Here is a 9,239-nt window from a genome sequence, read left to right on the forward strand (position 1 = left end):
TTTTAAAAAGCCAACATTGTGCTATAGATTATGATAGAGAAGGTCTATAAACATCCTGGTAAAGACCATCTAAGAATACGATAATGAATATATAAAATTACCGCTAGTATTACACAGGAGCCAGGGGCAACACCCATATCCACCTCATCTGGTTAAATGCAGAAAATTCCCACCTCACATCAGTGACATAGTGGTATAAACCTTTGGCATATCTAATGTAGCTTCTACCATCTCCATAACCTTTAAACTAGAAAATTGTTAGAGCTGTTGGGAGAAGGAAAAACAAAATAATACAAAAAAAACCCTCCACCCCCCCTCCCCCCAAAAAAAAGGTTAAATCTCATTCTTATTCATTCTGTATCATAAAACACCAAAAAGGTCACTTCACTGGACAAGTACTTCTCATTTGTACAAGAACTTTAAGAAGAACTACACTGAAGGGTCTTTTTGGGGGGAGGAATAAACTACTCTTTCGTACACAGTATGTATCTTTGCTTATTTCACACTGAAAAGCATTTTCATAGTGATAATTTACTCTGATTTTCTGTCTCATAATTATAGGTCTCTCGCTGAGTAAGGTTTTTCACAAGGTTAGAATTAATAAATTACTTTTATCATTCAAATTTTGAAATAATTATACAAAATCATGTAGATCTATGGAACATGCATGCTGCTCTGATTCCTTTAATGTATTATATAGTGTTGAATTTGTAGGCTGGAATTTCAGAAACATGATTACCATAATTATTCTATGAAAGAAAAAAAGCAGTATAATTTTTTATTTTTTGTAAGCAAGCCTGCAGAATTATTTCCCATTGTATTTTAAGTATATTCTTTCTGATATGCTTTGCACATAGTGTTTCTGGTCCTCAAATTTCTACAGTACTTAATTTTGTCCACATTTGGACAAAGGACCTGTTAATCTGAGCTGTTAGCTAATTTGAGCCATTAGCTAATCTGAGCCCTGTTCTCCATATCTGTATTAGGGCTGTTACACAGTGGTCTATTTGCATGAATTTTTGCACGATAATGTCCATTTCCACTCCTCACATACTTGACATATGTTTGAGAACTGCAACTGGTGAAGCACTGTGTCAAAGCTTGCCATGTGGATATTAACAGTTTAAATCTTTCCAATGTATACATGCCATTGCACAAAACAGAGCTCTGATTAATACCAGGTACTGTAAAAATTTAAGTGACTTTTAAAACTACATCAAGTCTACTGTCAGCAAGTGACTCTTCCAATACATAGACCAAACCTGATGACTATGTTTTATACATCACTGTGATTATGGGCTGCTCACAGCACATAAACACGGATGTTGTTAGAAAATAACCTAATTATCAAATAAAAGTTGTATTCACAAAACCAAGTTTTAAACAATGTTTCACTGTGTCTTCCCAACCTAAGAATCACAAAAAAAGTACTTAAATGCATGTGGGAACTGATTATTGAAGTGTCAGATACAAGGATGAAACCTGGGATACTCTAACATCGAATTTACTACTGCTGTCGGGGGACATAGTACTGAGGATTTTTAACAGTCGTAGGAAATCAGAAATAGAAGTAATTTAAGTTCATACCACACTGTTTGCCTAGGAATGCATTTTATTAAAGCTTTAAAAAAAGGGAGGAAGGAAGAGGAAGTTTTGGTGATTCTTACAATAAGAGGGATTTGTGGATGTAACAAAAAAGCTTGGCTTGATGTCACAAAGAGCTCAGCTATTGGGGGCGGGGGGTGGAAGAAAAGAAAAAGGTATCTGAAGTAATGAAAAAATAAAACCAAGCAAAGACATAAACTGACTACATAGTTCAAAGTAAATTTCATCTCTTTCTACTCGTATCATGATGGCATGACCCATTCAATTTGCATCTGTAGAACTAATTGATTTCACTTTCAAATGAAAGCTTACAGAGTAACGGTATTTGGCTAAGTGACAAAACCGGAAGGTAGTAAATGGAACACTAAAAAAAAAAACCCCAAACACAAAAACCCCAACCCCCTCCCCCCAAAAAACCCAACAAAATCAACAATAAAAAGCCCCAACAAAACCAAAACCAATCAAAATAAACCCCACAGGAACTCTGACATAGCAGCAGGAAATGGATATGTTTGTCAGATGGTAACCAATCGTGATATTCACCCAGTGAAGACATCTTCTTCTATTACTAATTTTTAAACATTAATAAACAATTGCTGTTTTATTAGCTTATTTTCTGCGTTCTCCAACACAATCCAGTGTTATAGCCTCAGTTAATATCCCATTAAATTAAATTCTTAACTTCAAAATTCCAATTGAAATTTTACAGTAGCAAGGAATTTATCTCTGATGGATAAACAGTTGATACGTTGAGCCAAATCTGCTCTGATCTACTGTGAAATAAAATCCTTCTCTAAAACTGGAATTTGTTGCTGTCATACTCATTTTAAAGGGGCAGTTACCAAGGACTTGTGAGGTAAAACCCTTAAGGCTCAAAACAACATTAACTATCTGCTATGACTGTGAGCCTTAAACTTATGATATCTATTTATAGAAGTTCTGAGTTTGAATACTGTTACAAGTTCAATGTTTTCAAACACAGATCTTTAATTTTATGACATAGACAAGCACTCAATTCTACAGATCTATACTACTGTAGCAATAATTCTATTCAAGTGCATCAATGCATCAAAAACATAATCCAGAACTGTCATCTTTATATATTGTGAATTACAGTCACTTAAAAAACCCTACTGCTTTCATAAAGTGAGACGTTATGCTGTTCATTCTTGCAATAATCTCTTTAGTTTCAGATAAGGTTATTTAGGTACAAATACAATTGAAAAGATCTGAGTTAACATTGCACTCTGAGCAGGGTCCAGTAGATGGCACACAGAGAAAATTTATTCACCCAACAAGAACAGTTACCAAAGTCCCTGCTGATACAAAAAAAGCTAAGAGCCAACAGACTCCTGTGGTCTTACTCAGTTATTAAACACTGCTTTAGGAAGAGGTGGAGTCATTCTAGACTCATTAAAAGCGCAGAAGTTGAGAGAAAACTGACTCCCAATAGTGTGGATGAATTTACTGGTATTCCAATTAGTCCTGGCATTAGAACAGCTTTTTCAAATATCACCTTTTAGTAAAAGTGTTTTTCTTTGGGTGGAACCTGTAGGTACCGTTTGGCATCAAGACTGATAGAACACTGCTTAGTAAGTTTCAAAATTATTGCTGAGAGATTGTAAGGCTCTGATGGTATTTAAAGAATAATTCAGCTTACTCAATTAATTTGATTCATTGATACTAACTCACTTTCTCTTAGTACGACATTTTTAGATGATATTTTACCCTGATGCTTGGCTAATTTAATTAAGTGCTTCTATGGCATTCTTCCATAGTCCACAGTGGAGCAGGATTCTCTAATGAAATTTTAGAGTCTTTGAAGAAAGTTTGATTTTTGTATATTGATCATTCAATGAGCAGTGCAAGTCCCAGTATTTCATGCAGCCTCACCACAATTCTACAGTACTTACTAACTCATTGACACAGTCCAAGAATTGAGCAGGTCTTCTTACTAATTCTTTATTCTTTAAATAATTGCTGGTCAAAAGCAAAACCACTTAATCCAGCTGCTAAAAGGATACATTTGGCACAATGTGCACAACTCCATTAAACTGCCTGATTAGGCCTGAAAATACCTCCCATCGGATTTCAATCATTTAATTCCTCTTCAGTTTTAGAAGAGTTGATTAGCACCTCACTTAATGCTTTATAAACTTACCCTTACCTTGTAATGATATGTAGATGGAGTTGAATTTCATTCTTCATTTAGAGTCATTGAAAGATTCTTGCAAGTAATTATAGATCAAAATAGCTGCATTCAGAAACTGCATCTTCTAACACCTATACACATATTTGTATTTAGACACCTTTTTCATTCCAGCAAATGCTAGAAGATATTTTTGAATGTTAAACAATAGTTTGAGAGAGACATGAGGAGAGCACAAATCCGTATTATTATAATATTAAGTATGTACGGTGCTAACTGCATTAAGAAAATTGCCACTCACTTCCATTTCAGAAAGCACATAATTAAATTTTGCAAAAGTGACTGAATGAATACTAAAGCAGCTGCAAATGGATCTTTTTCTGTTTGATGTGAAGTGAAATGTTTTCAAATGAAGCTTCACCAGCTCAGATATATAAATACAGATGAAGCTATATTCACTGGTCTTGTCTTTTTCCTTACATGAAGAACGACGCAAAGATACATTCAAACTATAGAAAATGTTATCAATCCATTGTATTACTGCACCTAAGGATCTCAAAGCATGTCAAGAGTGTAAGTCTTCAAAACAGACCTGACTTGCTAAACTCATGTCCCACAAAACATTTACAGTAAAAAAAAAACCAAGCCAATGTACTGTGTAGCTCAGGAACTAATTGCCTGAGGGCCCCTTCACTTAGGTGAAAATCTTTGGTCAAGACATCAGGACCATAATCCAGTTCAAATGCCTTTGCTTAGACACCAAGGTATATGGCCAGGGTCTGCATCTATGAGGATGCATGCATTGTGTAAGTAAATAAGACTATGTATGCAGTAAAACTTTCTCCAACACTATGTAAATCACATGATCTAACAATTTAGCCAGAGGTTAGTAGAGCAGGAAACATATAATAAATGACAATACTTTGGTTAGAATGTTCAGTAAAACTCAGATAACAAAGTTGCAGACTAAATTAAAATGAGAAGGTAAGCCAGCTGTTATTGTAAAGGCATGCATGCAGCTCAATGGAGCGTACATGTGCACAATATGACACAACCATCAGATATAAAACCTCCTTGTCAGAACTGGGGAGACTAAAGTCTTCTTGTGATACTCTACCTAGGGAAGAATAGCCACCAGCCTTTAGAGTCCACACATAACCAAGATACAAGGAGAACACTTCAGGAGGAAGGACATATACAGCCTGCTAAAATGTACCGGCTATGGTTCATTAGTGCTTGCTTATTAACCAGACTACCAGTAAAATATTGCCTGACTCTCTTTCATTTGTTTTCCTTCTTTGGAGGCAAGTACCCTGCTTGAAACAAATGCAAAAACCTCAAGGCTTTTGGGGTTAGTTGGTTTAACAGCTACTTAAAATTACATCAAGGAATGACAACTCCCCATTTTCAGTTTCAGCTACACACTAGAACTCTTTGTCATAACAGGAGAACGACACATTGCAAATACAAAAGCCTGTTGAAATTCTCTTAAAGTTGAGTCATTTACCATCAATCATTTCTGAAAAGTGCCATAGGAACTGTAGCACGACCCAACAAAGGATAAATTGTTTTGGAGAACTACATCTTACAGGGTTAAAATGTTTTCATATAGCATGCTAGTACAAAACATTGGCATGAGATAGTGAGCCTTGTGGTTCACAGGAAAAGGAAGTTTATGCCGACTATACACAGAAGATATACTCTCTGGTGAGGATTCTCGCCTGGACTCTCTCCATACTCTTTGGAAACTATGCTAGTCCTTAAAAGCCCTGTGGATGCGCTCAAGTTTAAGAAGGCCAAGGCTTTTCAGTTTAGCTGCTACCACTGATACTAGCATCCAAATCAGACAATTGTGTAAAATAAGATAAACAAAACTACCAACCACAACCCACGGTATTCTTTTGAAAGACAGGGCAATAACGCAGTGTGAAGTACCGAAGTGCAGGAAGTCTCCAAACATTGTAAACTACTGAAAACCCAAGCTTGCCACGTTCTTTAAAGTTGTCATTACAGATCATCAATTTGTGAGCAGCTTAAAGCGTAATATTAAACCTACTTCAATTTCAAAGCATGTATTGAATTTGTTTGAGGTCTACTAATACGAATCTCTTACCACAGATTATTTTAGATTTAAAAAAATGTTTTCTATTTATTTTCATTTTTCAGCTATTATTTTTAATTAAACTATTAAAGTCCCAGTTCTCCTCCAAGAAATCAATGGAATTCATGGTAGTTTACTAAGCTTTTTTTTGTCGCCTCTACTGAATTAACATGTAAGTGGCCTTCTGTAAGAAGATAATGAACCAAATAAACCCCAAGCTTTTGGATTTAAGCCTATTTTATCTTCTTCAGTTTGCCTTGAAAGTAGATTTAAGATTAGCACATAAAATGGGTTTAGATTCTTAACCCTCTTTGAGAAAAAGGAACTCAGACATAATATTGGCTTCAAATCCATTTCCAGTGTATAAAACAAACACAAAAGAATATTTAAACCTTTTCAACTCTTGGAGATTTAAACTGCAGGTTACATTGAGTGACACACTTTTAACAAGTTCCTGTAGTAGCCAGACATATATATTAATCTGTTTAAAATTTAAAACATATCTAGAAGAACTAGGGATTTAATTAACACCTCTTAACAACCATTTCTGAAATCTCCACATGACCACAGATATGTTCTAACCCTTCACTATAATTCTGAGCTTTGATGTTACAGAAAATGCAGAAATAGATATGCATTAGCTATGCAAGACTAGCATATGGTCTCCTGATTACTTTAAAATAAGCACTCAGAAGTTTAATGAAGAGAAATAATTGCCCTCCCCTTACTAATGATGATCCTGCTAGGTTATTAGAAAACATCTGATGCATCACATCTTTTGTATGTAGCCTAGTAGGATGCTGAAATGAAGAAACATGGATTGTTTTACCCACTATAGATGAATAGGTAAGTGTGGAAATCAAAGAATAACTCATACATTGCTAATCCCATTTATCCAGAAACAGGGATTATACAGTCATGTACTGGTTTTGTGTGTGCTCTTCCCAAAAGATTTTGCACTAAAAAAAAAAAAATTTAAAAAGGAAAATAATTAAAAAATATTTTCAATCTTACCAGTTTTCTAAACCATGCAACAAAACAGAAGAGAGAAATGCTTTAACTAAAAAAAAAAAAAACCCGAAACAAGACAAACAAAAAAAAACCAACAAAAAACCCACCACAAAACAACAAACCAATCAAGCCACCTTTAAATTATTAGACATCAGAACATGTCTGATGGATGCACAATGGAGCCTTCTTACATAGATCCAATTCTTGTGCTCACAATTCATTAAACTAGAAAAAGCTCAAGAAATTAATAAGAGTTTCCTAGTTCTGGTGCCACAGAACTATTTGGTTTCACCAAACTGAACTTTCATGTCTTCTTTCCAGCTCTTTGGGAGTCATGTACTAGGCAGAGAAACTGCTTTTGAAAACCCCCCAAAGCAGCAAAGACTAAACCAGAATAGCTAGATTTAAATCACTGAAATTCTTGAGAAAAAGGAATTGCTTCTACTGAGAACAAGCTGTACAGATCACTTGAACCCATCTGTTATCCCCTAGAAGATGACAGAGCACCACATGGATGAAATACAGCCATCAAGAGCCATGCTTAAACATACTTCCCAAATAATCTTCTATTTAATAATCCCTCAGTAGTAAAAATATCAGATAATAAATCTAGACTGTAAAGTAGGGCTAGTTGTGCATTCAAGAGTAATTGTCCAAAAGATGCTAATCAAGACTTTTTAGAATTAACTAGGGAACAAATTCTGTCAGATCTATTCTAAACCCCCAGCCTCCAACATCTCTTTAGAATTAAAAACCTTCTAAAGACAAACAAGAAAAAAGCAATCATTTCAAACTGGCCTAAGTTATTTTTCAGAGCAGGTTTCATATATTAATAGCAATATGTTTTTGGCAAGTGGGCATAATATCTTTGGGCCTAGAACAATGACTCACAAAAGTAATTATTCATGTGTAGACTGATGTTTGTGCAAAAGGCATATAGCTGATAAGCAACAGAGTTGTCCATGACAAGTGTACTGTCAGTTTCTTATTAAAGAATATCAAAGGACTGATTATTATGGGGTGATGATTATATTAGTTTATATTAATTGCGTGTATACACAGGAAAGGTTCTACAACTTTACTTACCCATTACAGTCAATGGCAAACCCCTTAGGATTTTTTTCCCCTCAAACTTTGAAAGGAAACCTACATTTTCCTTCTTAGGAAAGATTCCTTTCTTTGCATGCCATTGAATACATGTAGTAAATCAAAGTGCTTATTTGCAATCATATCCTTCTGCTCCTACACTGAAATTGAATCTTTCAATAACTATTTTATAAGACAGACATCTTGCTGTTCTCATGTGTTCTGGATTAATCTTCTCTTCACCTTTGCAAGTGTTATTAATTGAAAATAAACAGGGAGCTAATTTCACATTGGACAGTCAGTTCCAAAGAAAGTCTAAACCATCTGGAATGGATGCGAGAGAATTCTTAACACTCAGTTTCATTAGAATCTTATATGATCCTGAATTACTAAATCAAAGCTCAAATCTCCCCAGCACTATATAATACGTAACACTTTGTTTATTTTAGTTTATCTGGTCAGCCTTGTAATGCCATTACAGAACGCATATATTCAACTTCTTTCTTTTGTTACTACTCAGAATCACATTTTTCAGCCAGTCTGCATCCTGATTTCAGGCTGATCAGTAGCAACAGTTGCTTCAAAACTACATTAGAAAAGGACATTCTTATCCTCATCTTTATAGAACCAAGACTTATACAGATAGTCCTAACTCCTATGGTCCAGCATAAATCCACAGGAGATTCTAAAACCATTAAAACTTTCAGAAACTTTCCAAACTAGAGATCAGGGTAGTAACATCAGCAGATATCAGTGCTTCCTTGTCTTTCACTGTTACGATGCACAAAGCACACCAAGCATGACAACTGAAAGCCATTCAGTACTAAAGCAGTGTGTCATGTTCCCACTTTCCAAAATGTTTGCCATTGGGGAAAAAAAAAGTCCAATACTTCTTATATTTTACGAATACAAAATGGGAAACATTTCCATGGAAAAACTGATCGCTTCATAAAATTCTCATGAAAATTTCATCTCCATACCTACATGAGCACAGCATGTTCACAGCAAAGAGACAAGAGCACTAGCTATTTTCTTTAGAGCTGAAAACAGAAAAAATGTTGTGTGAACATACCCCTAAATGAAAGCAAAAGCTTACTACAGGACATCTTTACTAGAACAATGAGAGGTCATGAATTCTCTCTCTCTCACAGTACTTGTTCCTAATAATCAAATACTGTTCATAACAGGGTTTGCACAAAGCCCATTGAAGGCACAAGAAGCTTTCCATTTTGTGCACTTTAGCTCAAGCTCTGTATGCTTTTAGAAGAACATTCTAGAATTCTGCCT

General features: G+C 35.1%; 1 protein-coding gene across 1 annotated transcript in view; it reads right to left on the minus strand.

Annotated features, from left to right (window-relative positions):
- The window catches only part of GLDN (gliomedin), a 73,167-nt gene extending 64,178 nt beyond the window's left edge, over positions 1–8,989 (minus strand). Inside the window, exon 1 of the mRNA XM_061347397.1 lies at positions 8,933–8,989. The gene's annotated coding sequence lies outside the window, so the exon portion shown is untranslated. The remainder of the gene's footprint in view (positions 1–8,932) is intronic.
- Between the last annotated feature and the right edge of the window lie 250 nt (positions 8,990–9,239).

The sequence above is a fragment of the Neopsephotus bourkii genome, unplaced genomic scaffold, assembly GCF_033783945.1.
Source record: "Neopsephotus bourkii isolate Nb327-2 ecotype Australia unplaced genomic scaffold, CSIRO-AGI_Nbou_v1 NB_318, whole genome shotgun sequence".
Classification (NCBI taxonomy): Eukaryota; Metazoa; Chordata; class Aves; order Psittaciformes; family Psittacidae; genus Neopsephotus; species Neopsephotus bourkii.